This window comes from Halichoeres trimaculatus, unplaced genomic scaffold (assembly GCF_033239565.1).
Source record: "Halichoeres trimaculatus isolate MK-OKI-2021-1 unplaced genomic scaffold, fHalTri1.1 fHalTri1_scaffold_4, whole genome shotgun sequence".
Taxonomy (NCBI): domain Eukaryota; kingdom Metazoa; phylum Chordata; class Actinopteri; order Labriformes; family Labridae; genus Halichoeres; species Halichoeres trimaculatus.
In genome coordinates, this window is record NW_027437182.1 from 35,829,412 (window position 1) to 35,843,673 (window position 14,262).

At 40.8% G+C, this 14,262-nt stretch overlaps 1 protein-coding gene across 1 annotated transcript in view; it reads left to right on the forward strand.

Annotated features, from left to right (window-relative positions):
- Positions 1–14,262, forward strand: part of naaladl2 (N-acetylated alpha-linked acidic dipeptidase like 2) — an 894,403-nt gene that overhangs the window by 394,090 nt on the left and 486,051 nt on the right. The window lies entirely within an intron of this gene.

Genomic DNA, 14,262 nt, shown 5'->3' on the forward strand with positions numbered 1-14,262 from the left:
TTTTGAGCTGACTTTATTTTTCACAAAATGAACTTTATGAACAATGAACTGAGACTGACACACACACACATACAAACCCATACACCCTTCTTTTCGATGCATGCTTAATTTCTTGCTGTTGAATACATTTGCGAACATTACTGAGTCCTGCATTCTTCATTTGCTTGTGTTGCTGCGTTGCTGGTTTTGTTCATGCATGGTTGTACAAAACGTTCTGTACTGATAAACCCAGAGTGAACAACAAATATGATCCAGTGTCGAACTATTATTTTCATGCTGTTATTTCCCCAGTCTAAGGGGAAAAGGAGAAACAAGATTATCAGGAATATAATAAGCAGTTTTTATCTTTAGTCGTCAGTAATGCCTAAAGTAACAAACATAAATCAATGTTCCCTAAACTTACCTGTCCAAACAAAAATGGTGCAAACAAAAGACAGGTTTTTAAACCTGCTAACTCCAGGCCACAGTCCATAAACTGTATATAGAGTGGACAGCGTGGCTCCGCCATTTATCATTGTACGGTTTTGAAGCCAAAATACCACCGTCTCAGGCGCCACCATCATTGCAGTTTGGAGCCAGTTTCTGCGCAGTAGAGACGACGAGGGATTCTGGGAGAATCTGAGTGGAGCTGGGTGACAAAATAATATATATATTTTTTCTTTCAAGAGTCTAATCACTTCCTGACTCTACCTCCCGACATATTTTACGATCCCCGAAAAAAATACACGAGAACGGCATCTGTCAATCATCATTAAACGTTACATAAAGCCTCGTTTTTAACCTCGAATAACTAATGAAAACAAAAAAGAGGACTTGGATACAAGGCAGCCAAATGATATCTTCAAATTACCACAACAATCGGACGTGAGAAGCATTTCTACGAGGTGTATTCATTTTTTTAAGTTTGACCACAGCTCATCTGGAATGACCGGAAAGCCGTATTTTTAAACCTATACTGCAGCCAGCCACCAGGGGGAGCAGTTTTTGTGGAGACCTCACTTCGAGCCGAGCAAGCGGACGTCCATTTTTTTTACAGTCTATGCCGCAGTCACACTAGCCATCAAAACTGTGTTGTGCTCAAGCACGGTTGCCCCCCCCCCAGTGCCATGCCCCCGCTAAGGAGTACGGCCAGCGGTCACACTACTCTAATATGAACCAGACCTTTGCAGGTACTTTTATAGGTACCTACCAAATTCAGTCAAAAGTACCGGGTACTGATTCACTTACAACCAAAAGGTACCATGTTTAGGTACCTAAATGCATCCTTGTGACTGTGAGGGAGTGGAAGAGTAGGAGATGTTCTATGGTGGACATAAACACAGCATTGCAAGTTAATGTCTTGAAGAATAAATAGGTTATTTTTTTTTATACTTTATTATTGAACAAATTGATATTTTTACCACACAAACACAAAAAATGGTACCGGAAGCAGTACCGTTGAGTACCAGTACAGTTGAGTACCAGTACCAATTGCCAGGTACTGGACATCAGTACTGTATCGTTTCAAATGTGGAAGGTACCCCTCCCTACACACAGGCATGTCCCGCCTACGTCATTGTGAAGCGTTTGTTTACATGAAGTTTGATCTCATCAGTCAGCACAATAAGACACCGAAAGCACTGCTACAACTTTAGAGACTTTTTGACTTATGGCTAGGGATGGGTACCTTTCACATTTGAAATGATACAGTACCAATGGACGGTACCTGGCAATCGGTACCGGTATTCAATGGTACCAATTTTAGGTACTTTTTAGGTGTTAATGTGGTAAAAAATATCAATTTGTTTAATAATAAAATATGTATTTTTAAAATTTAACGTCTTTATTTCTCAATATGTAACCTTGCAATGCTGTGTTCATGTCCAGCATGGAAAATCACCTACTCATTCACTCCCTCACAATCACATAGATGCATTTAGGTACCTAAACATGGTACCTTTTGATTTTACATGAATCGGTACCTGGTACTTTTGACAGAATTCGGTCAGTACCTTTAAAAGTACCTAATTCGGTACCCACCCCTACTTATGGCAAGTCGTTTTAGTCTGACACAGCCCTCTAACACCTCTGCTCTGCTTAAATTGATTGTCGAGAGATGCGCTCATGGCGATCATACAGCAGGGATCGTACGCCTTGTTGGTATGCTTGTGCTTGGGCATGAAGTAAACCATGTCGAAGCCCACCTCTCTGAAGCGTGCCAAATCAGAAAAGTGAATTGTGCTTAAACCTGGTCACGGTTGCAGTCACACTGGCCATTTAAAACATGCTTTAGGGCTGAATCCTGCTTAAGCATGGCATAGTTTGCCAGTGTGACCGCGTCCAAACAAAAAACAGAAGAAATAGGCTTCTCCCACCTACTTACTGCTCTACTAAGGCACAACTTCACCAATCAACTAAATCTAAGCATAGACGGGTGGGGTCAGAGAGAGGGGTGGGCCTTTAGCTGAGTGCCACTTAAGAAGCGGTAATTTCTGCAGCTTTTCAAATCGGAGCGCAGCAATTTCCTACTGGACCCAATCCCTGTTCTCAAACCCAGGGCCCATTTTCTGTTTGCTTCCTGCAGCCAATCTCTGTTCTCCACTTGCTTCGCACACACACACATACACTCATTGTAATACACAATGAGCACTTGACAAGCGGAGTGTTGTTTCACTCACACTCTGCCAAAGCAAAAGTATGCTGATGTAGTCTTTTGACATTAAGGAAATGACAAGAATAAAAACAGATCTAGTGGTGTAGCTTATATTGTTTCCTTTTTTACAATATTTTGTCGGGGATGCCAGACTTTCCTTGGCATCCATGAAAAAACCCCACCGTACCCGAGTTGAAACAAATTACTTTCATGGTGGTGTTGCGTTATGTTGTTGGGCTTGGAAGGACTTCTCCTTATGAGACACAAAATCCAGAGCCTTTGTCTGTTTAGAGAGTATTTATTCTCATCCTCGTGTCTTCTATCCACTCAGTGAAGTCAATCATATCTGAGGGTGATTTACCATTCATAACAATTCAATTAAAAAAACTTTGTCCCAGAGAGGCAATTCAAGCAGTCATTTTGTTTTGGGTCTTTGTTAGTTAACCTCCTCATGTAACCAAACTACACATTTATCATACATCACCATAGTTACTAACTGTAAGTGTCTGTACTTTAAGAGAAGAGGGTGACACCCAACTTTATGTTGCCGTGTCTCCTGATGACACAGGGCCACTCGATGCCCTTTTAAGATAGATATTAAAATATGGATGGCAGAAAACTTTTTACAACTCAACCAGGACAAAACTCAGGTTTTAGTCATTGGTTCAGGGGTTAAGAGAGAGAAACTAGTCAGCAAACCACAAACACCATCTTAAAATCCGTGTGGGCAGGCTAAAGATTCAGGGGTTTTATTCGACTCAGAGCTCAGTTTTGACCACATATCCAGGAGGTCACCAGAAAAGCTTTTTATCATTTAAAGAACATAGCCTGTGTGCTACAGTTTCTCTTTCAAGCCAATGCAGAGACATGCCAATCCAATTCTACATGCCTGTGTAGAATAGGTTATTGCAATGCTCTTCTTTCTGGTCTTCCACAAAAAAAAAATAAAAAAAAAATAAAAAATAAAAAAAAATACCCTCTTCAGCTCCAGCAGAACTCAGCTGCACGAATGCTGACGGGGACCAGAAAGAAAGCCCATATTACACCGGTTTTAAGGTCTCTTCATTGGCTGTCCATTTCTTTAAGGATAGATTTAAAGATTCTTTTACTGGTTTTTAAGCTCTTAATGGTCTTAGTTCTTCATATTTATCAGATTTGCTTTCACCGTATGAGCCCATTGGAGCCCTCGGGTCTTCAGGAAGCTCTCTGTGTTAACAGTTCCCAGAGTTAAAACAAAAACTTACGGTGAGTCATCTTTTTACCACTATGGCCTCCACTTATAGAACTGCCTACCTGAAGACCTAAGGGCTGCATCTAATGTTAATGTCTTTAAAAACAGACTCAAAACCTACCTTTTTAGTCGAGCTTTTACCTGAATTACCTTTTAATGTTTTACTTTATTTTAAGTACAGACCACTTTTTATTATCTTATCTTGTCTGATTTTTTTTTATTAATTTATTATTTTTTTAATCTTTTCTTATTAAAATCTTTTATATTTTCCGTATTTTATTCTCTAGTTTTCCTGTTTTATTCCTCATTTATATAATGATAAAATTATATATACATATGTATATTTTAACTTAATTTCAAGTATTTTTTATTCTTAATTCTTAAAAATCCTTTTCCTATTTTATATTATGATATATTTAATTTTATACTTTTTACCTAACTTTCAGTGTTTTCTCATTTTTAAACCTTTAAGACGGCGTTTCCTCAGTACGTACTGAGTACAGCAGTGTGCTCTATTACTGTCTTTCATCTATGATGCTATTTATAAACACTGTGTATGGGTTGCTGTGTGGGTGGGTTCCGGGGCTGGGTGGAGTGGGTTTGGGGTATAATTATTTTATTTAATTCATGTGTCTGTTTGTAAAGCACTTTGTGCTACATTTTATTTGTATGAAAAGTGCTATATAGATAAATTTTGATCGATTGATTGGTTGATTGATTTACGCCAAAGCATTAATTAAAGCAGCACCGTACAGCGCTGTGTTTCAGGGGGCGCTGCAGAGAGACCTTTGCCTGGAAAGAATATTTTGACAGACATCTCTCCAGTGTCCTTTAAAACAAACACTGTCCACAGAAGCAAAGGTGGAGGTACCATGACTGATAGCTGAACTCCATGAGGGGGAAGTCAGGGCTTTGACGCTGTGGCATACGGAGATGGGACACCCACTGTGACACCTTCAGATTGCTGTTGCATCCTGTCTCCTACCAGCTCTTTTTTCTTGGACACTTTGACAAACTGTGTTCTCTGTGGTTTCTGTATTATTTTGTGAACTTGTTGATCAAGCTTGACAAAAGCTAGAAGTGAAACCAAAGGGTGTCTGCTCTAAGGAGAGGACAAAATGTGTAAAGGAGTAGTTGCAGGAACAAACAGAAGCTGCTTTTCTGTTGATTTTTTTATCCAAACAGAGTGACAGAGAGGTAAGAGGTGTGAGACCCCTGTTTTAGTCTGAACCTGATCTATTCATCCAAAAAGAAAAGGAAGACTCGGAGACAGTCAAGAGATTCTACTCACCTGGTAATATTTTTTCAAACACTGATACAAACCTCCATCAACCCTGAACGCTGCCTCCTCCGAGCCAAAGGATCATGGGATCCCTGGGTGTATGTGTCTCTGTGAGATAACTGGCTTTGCCACTGAACTGAGACAATCATGTCACCATGGTTCCCCTCTGCGAGTTTTCCATGCTTTTCATTATTTATTTCCCACATTCATATTTCAGGGTGCCAAAAACACCCCCACCCATGCATAACCTCCAAAGACCCACGCTGTATACGTCTCAGGCCGTCTGTGACAGTGATGGAGGATTTGTTTCGCTTGAAAAACCACAGCCAGACAGGGACTAATGAAATTAAATGGTTATTTTCACCTCCTACTTGTCATCAGATGAGTGGTGTGTAATTTATATAATTTATTTACCAGTAAGGTCTGTGTGCTCTGTGTCAGCCTGAGGTCACATGAGCTGTTACACTGAGAGATAAAACCCACACCATGTTTAACCTTTTAACTAAAGTGGCTTTATCTAAAACAATGAGACACATTTTCACTGAATAAAGAATGAAATGAGTAAATAAAAGAGGAGTTCCAAAAGAAACATTTGGCATGCAGGAATATGAGGTTGATGGATCCATGTGGACTTTAAAGAGAGCACTGCATTCTAGATCAAGAAACTGCTCGTTAAGATATAAGATTTATGAGTTAAACTTTCATTAATAGCTTCATTTATCTTTACCACTTTGTCTGAACCAAGGGGAATACACCTTACTTATAAATAAGGAAAGGAGCTGTTGGCTGTCCCAGAAGTCTCCAAATGATGTCATCACTTAATTTGCATGGAACTGTCATCAGGGGCATAGCTACGATTAGGCAAACACAGGCAGTTGCCTGGGGCCCCAAGATTCCCAGGGGCCCCCAAAGCATCTCTTAAAAACTGATTTATGAAGTTCTTTTCAATTGAAAGCATTTCTTTTTTTTCTAATTCTTACTTCACATGCTTCAAAATACATCAAAAGGCTCAATCGTTACTGATGGTTTTGGGTACTCCCCCCCCCTTCTTATTCAATGGGCTATTCCATGTTACAACACGTCTGAAAATTTGATTCAGGAAGAAAGTGGTAAAAAACACTTTTTTCCCCATTTTTTCTTATTTTCAACCAAGTGGAAATAAAAACAATGTTGCCCTGAGATCTGAGATAAACATATAAGACTTTTAGAATTTTAAGGACTTTATCTAGCCCAGGAAATAGGATAATTTTCTCAAAATCAAACTTTTTGAGTTGGTGATAAACTTAATGGTACAAAATCTCTTTTTTGGAAACAACTCACTGGACAGGGGGTCAAATAAAAATACATTAACTTTGAAATGATCGTACCAAAAAGTATGGTAACTGTAAATATCACCTCTTTCAGTAGATTTTTTCCAGTTTTATGTTGTGCTTGATATTTACATATTTTTTTCTTTTTCTTTCCTTTTTTTTTTTTTTAAGTTTAAGGGCTCTAATTTCATGGCGCAGCGCAGGGGGCGCAAGCCTGGCACAGCCTGCGCAGTGCTAATTTTGTTTGGCGCACCGCCATGCGCTGCCAATTTGACAATTTGGTAGACCGTCTGCGCAGGGATGGGTGTGACGGCGCGCCAGGGGGAGTTGACGGCGCACCAGGGGGAGGTGTCGGCAGATTCATGTTGGCGCAGTGACAATTTTGTGCCAAAAAAGTGCGCTGAAAGCTCGCCAGCTCCAACCTGGTCTATCCTCGGCGCAAGGCGGAGCGCACCCTCCGCAGCTGTAATTTGGTGACAGGCGCACATGTGCGCACATGTCATCAAAGCCTCAGAGGCAGGTTTCCAGAGTGTCAGGCACATTTTAATGCAACAAACAATCACAGCAATCACTATTTAATGTAACTGTCTGAACCAGCATATACATTTGTATCTATATTAACTGTCCCGTCACATCTGATGTCAGATTAAAGCCGTTTGTCATAATGGAAAGTTAACCTGACGGCAGCTGGAAGTTTGATGCACATCTTACAATTAAACAATAAACAGCCTTAACATCTGATACTGAGTATATATCTGGTTCTCTCATTTCATTTAATTCAAAGAAAAGGGGGAGAGAAAAGACAAAGAAAAAAGAGACAAAATAAATGTATGTCACTCAGGATTTACCCGTGATTTCCCATATTTCTCTGTTTTAGTCTATTTTTAACATGATCTAAAAAGATGGAGTACATTATTGTAAGGAGGATGAGGTGGAGACACTGGGAGAGTATACTGTATATCACCAAAGGTTCTGCTATTTGGCGATGACAAACCAGGAGTGCAGGTGGATCAAAAGTATTCTGAATGGATAAGCCAGCTGTGTAACTGTCTCTTCATTTTTTTACTCCTATTAATGACAAAGGAACAGATTAAATCTGTCCAGGGAGCTGGCCCACACGGTGACGCGCGTCGTGTCCTCCGATGCGCCCCGCTGTCCATTGACCTGCCGCAGGCACAGCGGCTCTGACCGTCTCCGCTACCAGCACTCTCTCTGCGGTGCTGGAGATCACTCAGACCAATCAGACGCTGCGCCTCAGTCGCAGGGCATTTAAAGGCGAGGAGAGGCGCTCATTTGATTGGTGAAAACAGTGCTCGGCTGTGTTAAACCCACTCATGGCTTTTCTCCTCCCTCTCTGCCATTTGCGCGGAGGGAGTCGTGGACGTGCAGCTCTGCGCTCATTTGCGCCTGTACTGCGCCTCTCTTGGCACTGCAGGAAACTTGCAAAGTGCGCCCGTCACGCCCTGTGCGCACGGCGAAGGCCGGCGCAGGGCAAGTGCGCCTGCACCTGCGCCTGGTCTACGAAATTAGAGCCCTGAATTTTAATATGTGTGCTGTCAGGCAATTGGCAAAAGTAATCAATTACAGTATTTGTAATTAATCTAATTGATCACATTTTAATGTCATGCCGGATTAAGGTCCCCAAATAAAGAATCTTGGAAATAATTTCACGAAGAAGAGAAGATTTGTAAATCCACTTTTTTTTCAACTGGCCAATATTAAAGTATCTGTGTTCACTGTCATTGGTGTTTATAGATGTCAGTGTGATTGCGACCCTTTACTGCGTCTATAGAAGTAAATTATGATTTTTTCAGCAGGGGGTGAAAGCGATGCACTCTATGGATTAGAGATCAGCATGGACATGAGGAGACTATGTGAGATGACAGAGACATAGAGAGACGCTGAAAGTTAGAAAAGTTCAGGCAGCTCACGCTCCAACTGAGAATTTGTCACAGTAGTTCAGAGAGAAAGAGCGGAGTGATCATGAGAAAAGACGTCAGAGATCATGGAGAGGATCAAGGAATGGAGCGCCCGAGATAAATGTGATCTAAAAAAGTACCTTTTGCCTGTTTTATGGATCAAAAATAGGAAGAAACATAAAAGAAAAGAGTCAACTCTTCTAAGTTTTGGTGTTTACATGGTCAGAGAAAGCAATATTATTTGGGTCTTGAAAGATTGTTTAGGATACTCTGAAAATGGCTGGCAGCCAAAGAGTTAATCGTGTTACACGCATTCATTTTTTTAGAGAAATTAAATAATCTAATTAACGTGTTGGAGTTCCTAGTACTTGCACATACCTAGTTAGAATTTCAACCCTCCTTTATCTGGACTGTGGATCGGCAAAAGTGACCCAAAAGAGACAAGCACATGTAGAATTTATCTGCATTCAGCTGCCTGCTCTGGCTGCAGCTTGGAGGGACTGCTGCGAGCTGGGAGGACTTGTCTGTCTGCTTGTGAGTGTCTTGGATAGGGGAGAGGCCCACGGCAGGCCCATGGCTACTTGTTGAGAAGGGTTGCATAATGTGTGATTACCTAAGTATAATTAAAAAAAAATAAAATGAAGGAAGGAAATCCTTCTGGACCAAATAGGTGTAAGTTCAAAGTGCTCTTTGAGTAGGGATTCATGCAGAATCAGAAATACAAGAATACCTTCTTTGATTGACATAGTCATGTTTACCTTAAAAACACACGTCTGTGACACCAAGCTTTCATCAGGAAACCAAACAGTCTGTTTGGCTTCAAACATTATTGATAAAATTTGTTTTATTTGTGTGAACTTGTTTCTTCTATATTTTGTGCAAATTTTCAAACTTCTACAAATTCACATGTTGTAGAAATCCCTGAATCTGTCTGTGAACTGATTCACTCTAGTTTTACTTAAAATCAAACAAACAAACAAAAAAAACAAGGTATGGTCATGGTGGTTTATGACATGTGGGCGGGACAGGCCTCAAACACTGAAAGCTGCGCATAGCCCCTTACAGGCCCCCGGAAGGCTGGCCAATCAGAGGGAAGAGGGCTTTTAAAGTGGGGACCCTTAAAGAGACAGCTACAATGAAGCATTTCAAAAACAGAGGCTGAAACAGGGATTTACTAAAATATCTGTGTGAGAAGCATGATTTATTTAATCATTCATTCAAGTTTTAGCTATAAACCATATACGAAAACCATTAGTCTCCAATTTGACGAGATGTTAAACATCCTAATATCTACCCTCTGCTCTTCTCAGAAAACAAACAAACAAAAAAACGGAGTAACACATGATTTAGCATTGTTTCAAGTAAATTTAACTTTTTTTCTTCAATAAATCAGTAAACTGTGCATCTTGTGAAACAACCGAACAGCAGTGCTTTGGTAACACCATTAAATGTGTGACAATGATCTCACTGTTGTCCCTCTTGAACGACTGCTATACAACATGGCTGATATTTCATCTTCATATTTTTTTCTTCCTAACTTCAGGCAGATTATTTTCAGCATTATATGGGTAACACATTATGAAAAATTTTAACATGTTGACAAATCTGCAAAAGGCCCAAATGCTCAACTCAAGAGAAAAACATAGTCTATAATAGTGGAAAACTGTGAAAGAAAGAGAGCACAAAATCACAGCAACGCTGGAGCAATTACAAGACTAAGGAAACAAAACATCACAGCTGCACTGGAAAAGTAGAAAGAACAGAACACATGGACATGGGGTGCTTTTATACAAGCGGTAATGGGGCAAAGGTGGAAACAATGAGGGGCTCACAATCACAAAGGTGGGAAACATGGACTGTATAAAAAATGGATGTAGTCTTGCCGACGTCAACCGTCTGTTTCTGAAATGGAAAATGAAGTCAAGTCAAGTCAAGTCAGCTTTATTTATAGAGCACCTTCAAGAAGACAGCAGTCGATCAAAGTGCTGTACACAAATACAAAGAAATAAGTAAATATAACAATAAAAACAATAAAAGATAGAAAAACATTGTAATAAAACAGTAAAAATTTAAAAACTAAAAACTAAGGTGCCTGTGTTTAATAAGAGCTCATTGATGAAACGCCAGGGAGAAAAAGTGGGCCTTCAAGGAAGATTTAAAAATCTCTATGGTCGGGGAGGCTCTTATATGGATGGGGGACTGTTCCACAGTCTGGGGGCAGCCGCTGCAAAGGCCCTGTCACCTCTCGACTTGAGTCTGGTTTTGGGAACCCCCAATAGCAGCTGGTCAGAAGATCTAAGGGCTCTGGTTGGGGAGTATAGATGTAGCATTTCAGACAGGTAGAGAGGGGCAAGACCATTGAGGGCTTTAAAAGCAATTAAAATAATTTTAAAATCAATGCGAAAACGGACTGGGAGCCAGTGGAGCGACGCCAAGACTGGTGTAATGTGGTCGCGCTTTTTCTTTCCAGAGAGGAGTCGAGCAGCAGCGTTCTGGATGAGCACATGATGAAGCACATCGGCTATAGTGGCCATATTGGTAGAGGCAAGGGCTTCGCCTACAGCCATAGGGCGCCAGCCATCACGTGACCCTCAGCTGTGCCTCTTATTGGGGGAGCTCGTGAGCATAATATCCTCTGAACGGCCGGGTTAGAAAAAAATTCACCCTCCGTACAGTCGGTGCCGGTAGTAAAATTAGCGACTCAGACAGGAGACGTTTTTTGAACCAGGCTGTAAATACGTTAATTTCTGCTTTGAAAATGGCTTTTTTTGGCTTGGTGTGTATGTGACTTCCTGTACTTCCAGAGCCAGCCTCAAGCCAACACTCAAGAAACAGCAGATTTTAGCACTTCCACATTGTCTCATATTCTCAGACTGAAGGTTGCCGCTTGGTGGGAAAACATGAAGGCAGGAAGTGAAGTTGTCTGAAGCGAGAGGAAAGACGTTACTACAAAATAAAAGACGACATGACAAGATAAAAAAACAAGACTGAAGTAAAAAGTGCCAACTTAACACACCATGACACATTTTTATTCTGGCTGGTTCTTTGATACATTAGAAATCATATAAGGAAAAAGAGGTCAATGTTTCAAAAAGCTTTAAAAAATCAGAGTGAAAATAAACATTTTTGAATATTAGAAAACCTTGATAAAAACAGCTTTATTTCCCAGAAAACACAATGTTTCAGGAATGTTTGGGCTGTTCACGTTTTAAATTACACCTGTTCATCAGTCCAAACCATGGCAACAGAGACAACACAGAGCAAACAGTCATCTGACTGAACCAGAGGAGGAAGAAACTCCAGCTTTTGAAAAAGATCCACTTCAAATGTTCTCTGGGTTACTCTCCCCTGCATGCATCTATGAGCCTGTTGAAGAAACAGTCACTCGTCATCATGATGTCTGCTCATGAGAGGGGGCTCTTTAAGCCTGATGATTTTATGCAGGGACTCCTGCCATAGCTTTAGGGTTTAGTGAGTGGAAGCTCGTGGACATATCCTGCCAAAAACTCTCAGAGTGGGCCGACTTTTTCTTTCAGCCAACAACACATGTTCCTTTGTATTCAAAGCTGTAAGTTTTCTTTTTGTTGACGATACTTTATCAGCAAAGAGAAGTGAGAAATAAAGCCGCCTGAGCTACTTTGTACAGCGTGTGAGAGAGGAGGAGGGGGAGAGACAGTGGCAGACAAAGTGAAAGAGACACATAAAAGGAGCTATGGAGACAGACAAAAACCTAAGAGACACAAAGAGTGTGGGGAGCGTATTTCCGCAGCTTTGGATGACTGTTCGGGGGAATATCACTGTGTGGATAAACTGTCTGATTGCTGAGATTCTCCAAAAGAGATTTATTATATGATTATAATCTACCGAGGGGTGTTTGTGTCTGAAAGAATACCAATCATCATGTGATCTGTTTGGAATAAACCAGCTTTGTGAAGATGGATGACTCCTGCTTGTTTTTCTGATATCCTTTATTTGCCCCTCTTTCTACTTTTTCCTTCAGCCCTGGCTCCTCTGAAGTTTGTCTTCTCTTAATAGGGACGTCAAGGAAAAAACAAAAAAAAAGAAAAAAAGAACATAGCAGGCTTTTATTTTACAGACTCCTCGCTGTAGAAACTTTATGCATCCAATTCTCTTTCAATTTACACTTCAAAGAGGTGTGTAAGCATGCAGAGCTACTTGGAGAGGAACTGGATTAAGTTCAAATCCCTTAAAGATGGCTTCCCACTGTGTGTTTCTCAGCCTGTCTAATTCTTATCTCTCCAGCTAATTATGCTACTGTAATAATTTCACTCTTACAGCCTCCAAGAAGACGTGCAGTAGTGCATTAGATGGTTTTTGTTTGGCAGTATAGAGCTCAAAGCTGCTGCGTTTTAACTTACTGTTACAGATTCAGGTTGGATGGTGTCCTTTTTCATGTGACAAAGCGTCATTTAGGCAGTAAACTACCACCCTATTGTAGATCAGTGTTTCCCAATCCTGGTCCTGGGGGACCCCCTGCCCTGCATGGCATGTTTTTAATGTCCCCGACTCCAACACACCTGATTCAAATGATCAGCTCGTCATCAAGCTCTGCTCGAGCCTGATAACGAGCCATTCATTTGAATCAGGTGTGCTGGAGTGGGGTAACATCCAAAACATGCAGCGCAGGGGTCCTCCAGGACCAGGGTTGGGAAACACTGTTGTAGATAATCTGGTTTAACCAAACTACAAAGAATTGTTAATTGTTAAAGGTGCAGTGTGTAGAAGTTGGCAGCAATTCACCTAATTGAAACAGTGGAAATGAGATATTAAAGGTCCCATATTATGCAAAAAACATTTTATTAAGTCTCTTAGTGAAATTTGTGGGTCTTTGGCTTTCCTCACAATCCACGAAATGTGATATTTAATGACAAAACCTGTATTTAGTCGTGCTTGTGAATGTAAAACCCTGACCTAAAACAAACTGTTTGGATTTTGGGGATTTGCTGACATCAGCGATTCCCTTTTTTGACCAATCAGGAGCAAGTCTGACCAGATTGGTCCACCGGAGCAGATACCCCCAAAACCACCTCCCCACCCACTCACCTCCCCGCTGCTGGAGAGATTTGAAAAACAATCACTGCTTTGGTTTTGGCTGTAAAGAGCCACATAGTTCCACTTGCGAACTGTGTTGTATGTTAAACCAAATGGACCCGTAGCAGCCGCTAAAATCCATTTTGTGTCCTCTTGTAGTATTCCAAAGCGGTCCTTTAAAGAGCCATTCAGCATTTAACATACCGGTAATAGCTGCAATCTCATATGAGCAACTAAATACAGTTCTGCTCCTCCAAACTTGTTTCCACTGGCTCACGCCATCTTGTCATACATACCCACACTATACTTTACGACCAATCAAATCACCCTGGATTATACCATTGCATTAAACCAGGGGTGCTGGGTGAGAGAGCATGTCCTTTGGCCACTGTTTTCATTCAAGCCTGGTGACACGAGGATAAAAGTGCCACTATAAAAGTGACGTGTGCACAAGCAGGAAATACAGTCTATAGGGATTAATGAGATTTACAGAAAGTTCAACTCATCCAAAGTCTTTGAAATGTCAGAACAAATTACACTTTTTTAACTGGACAAAGTCAATTAGTGGAGTAATCAGCCGGAGAGCAGAGGTGTGAAGTGGAATAAACACTTTGTGGACCATGCAGGGTAACTTTATATAGGGGAGTATCAACCAAAACCTCTGAGTAAAATACGAATGGAAAACAAACAAAAAAAAACATAAAAAACTTCACATTAAAGTTGCATGACCCCCCCGAAGCCAAAATAAAAACCTTACTCCCCCCCAGTGCTCCAAAAAAAGTTTGGGAACATTCCCCCCCCCCCCGTTTTGGACCAGCCCAATTTACATATAAACA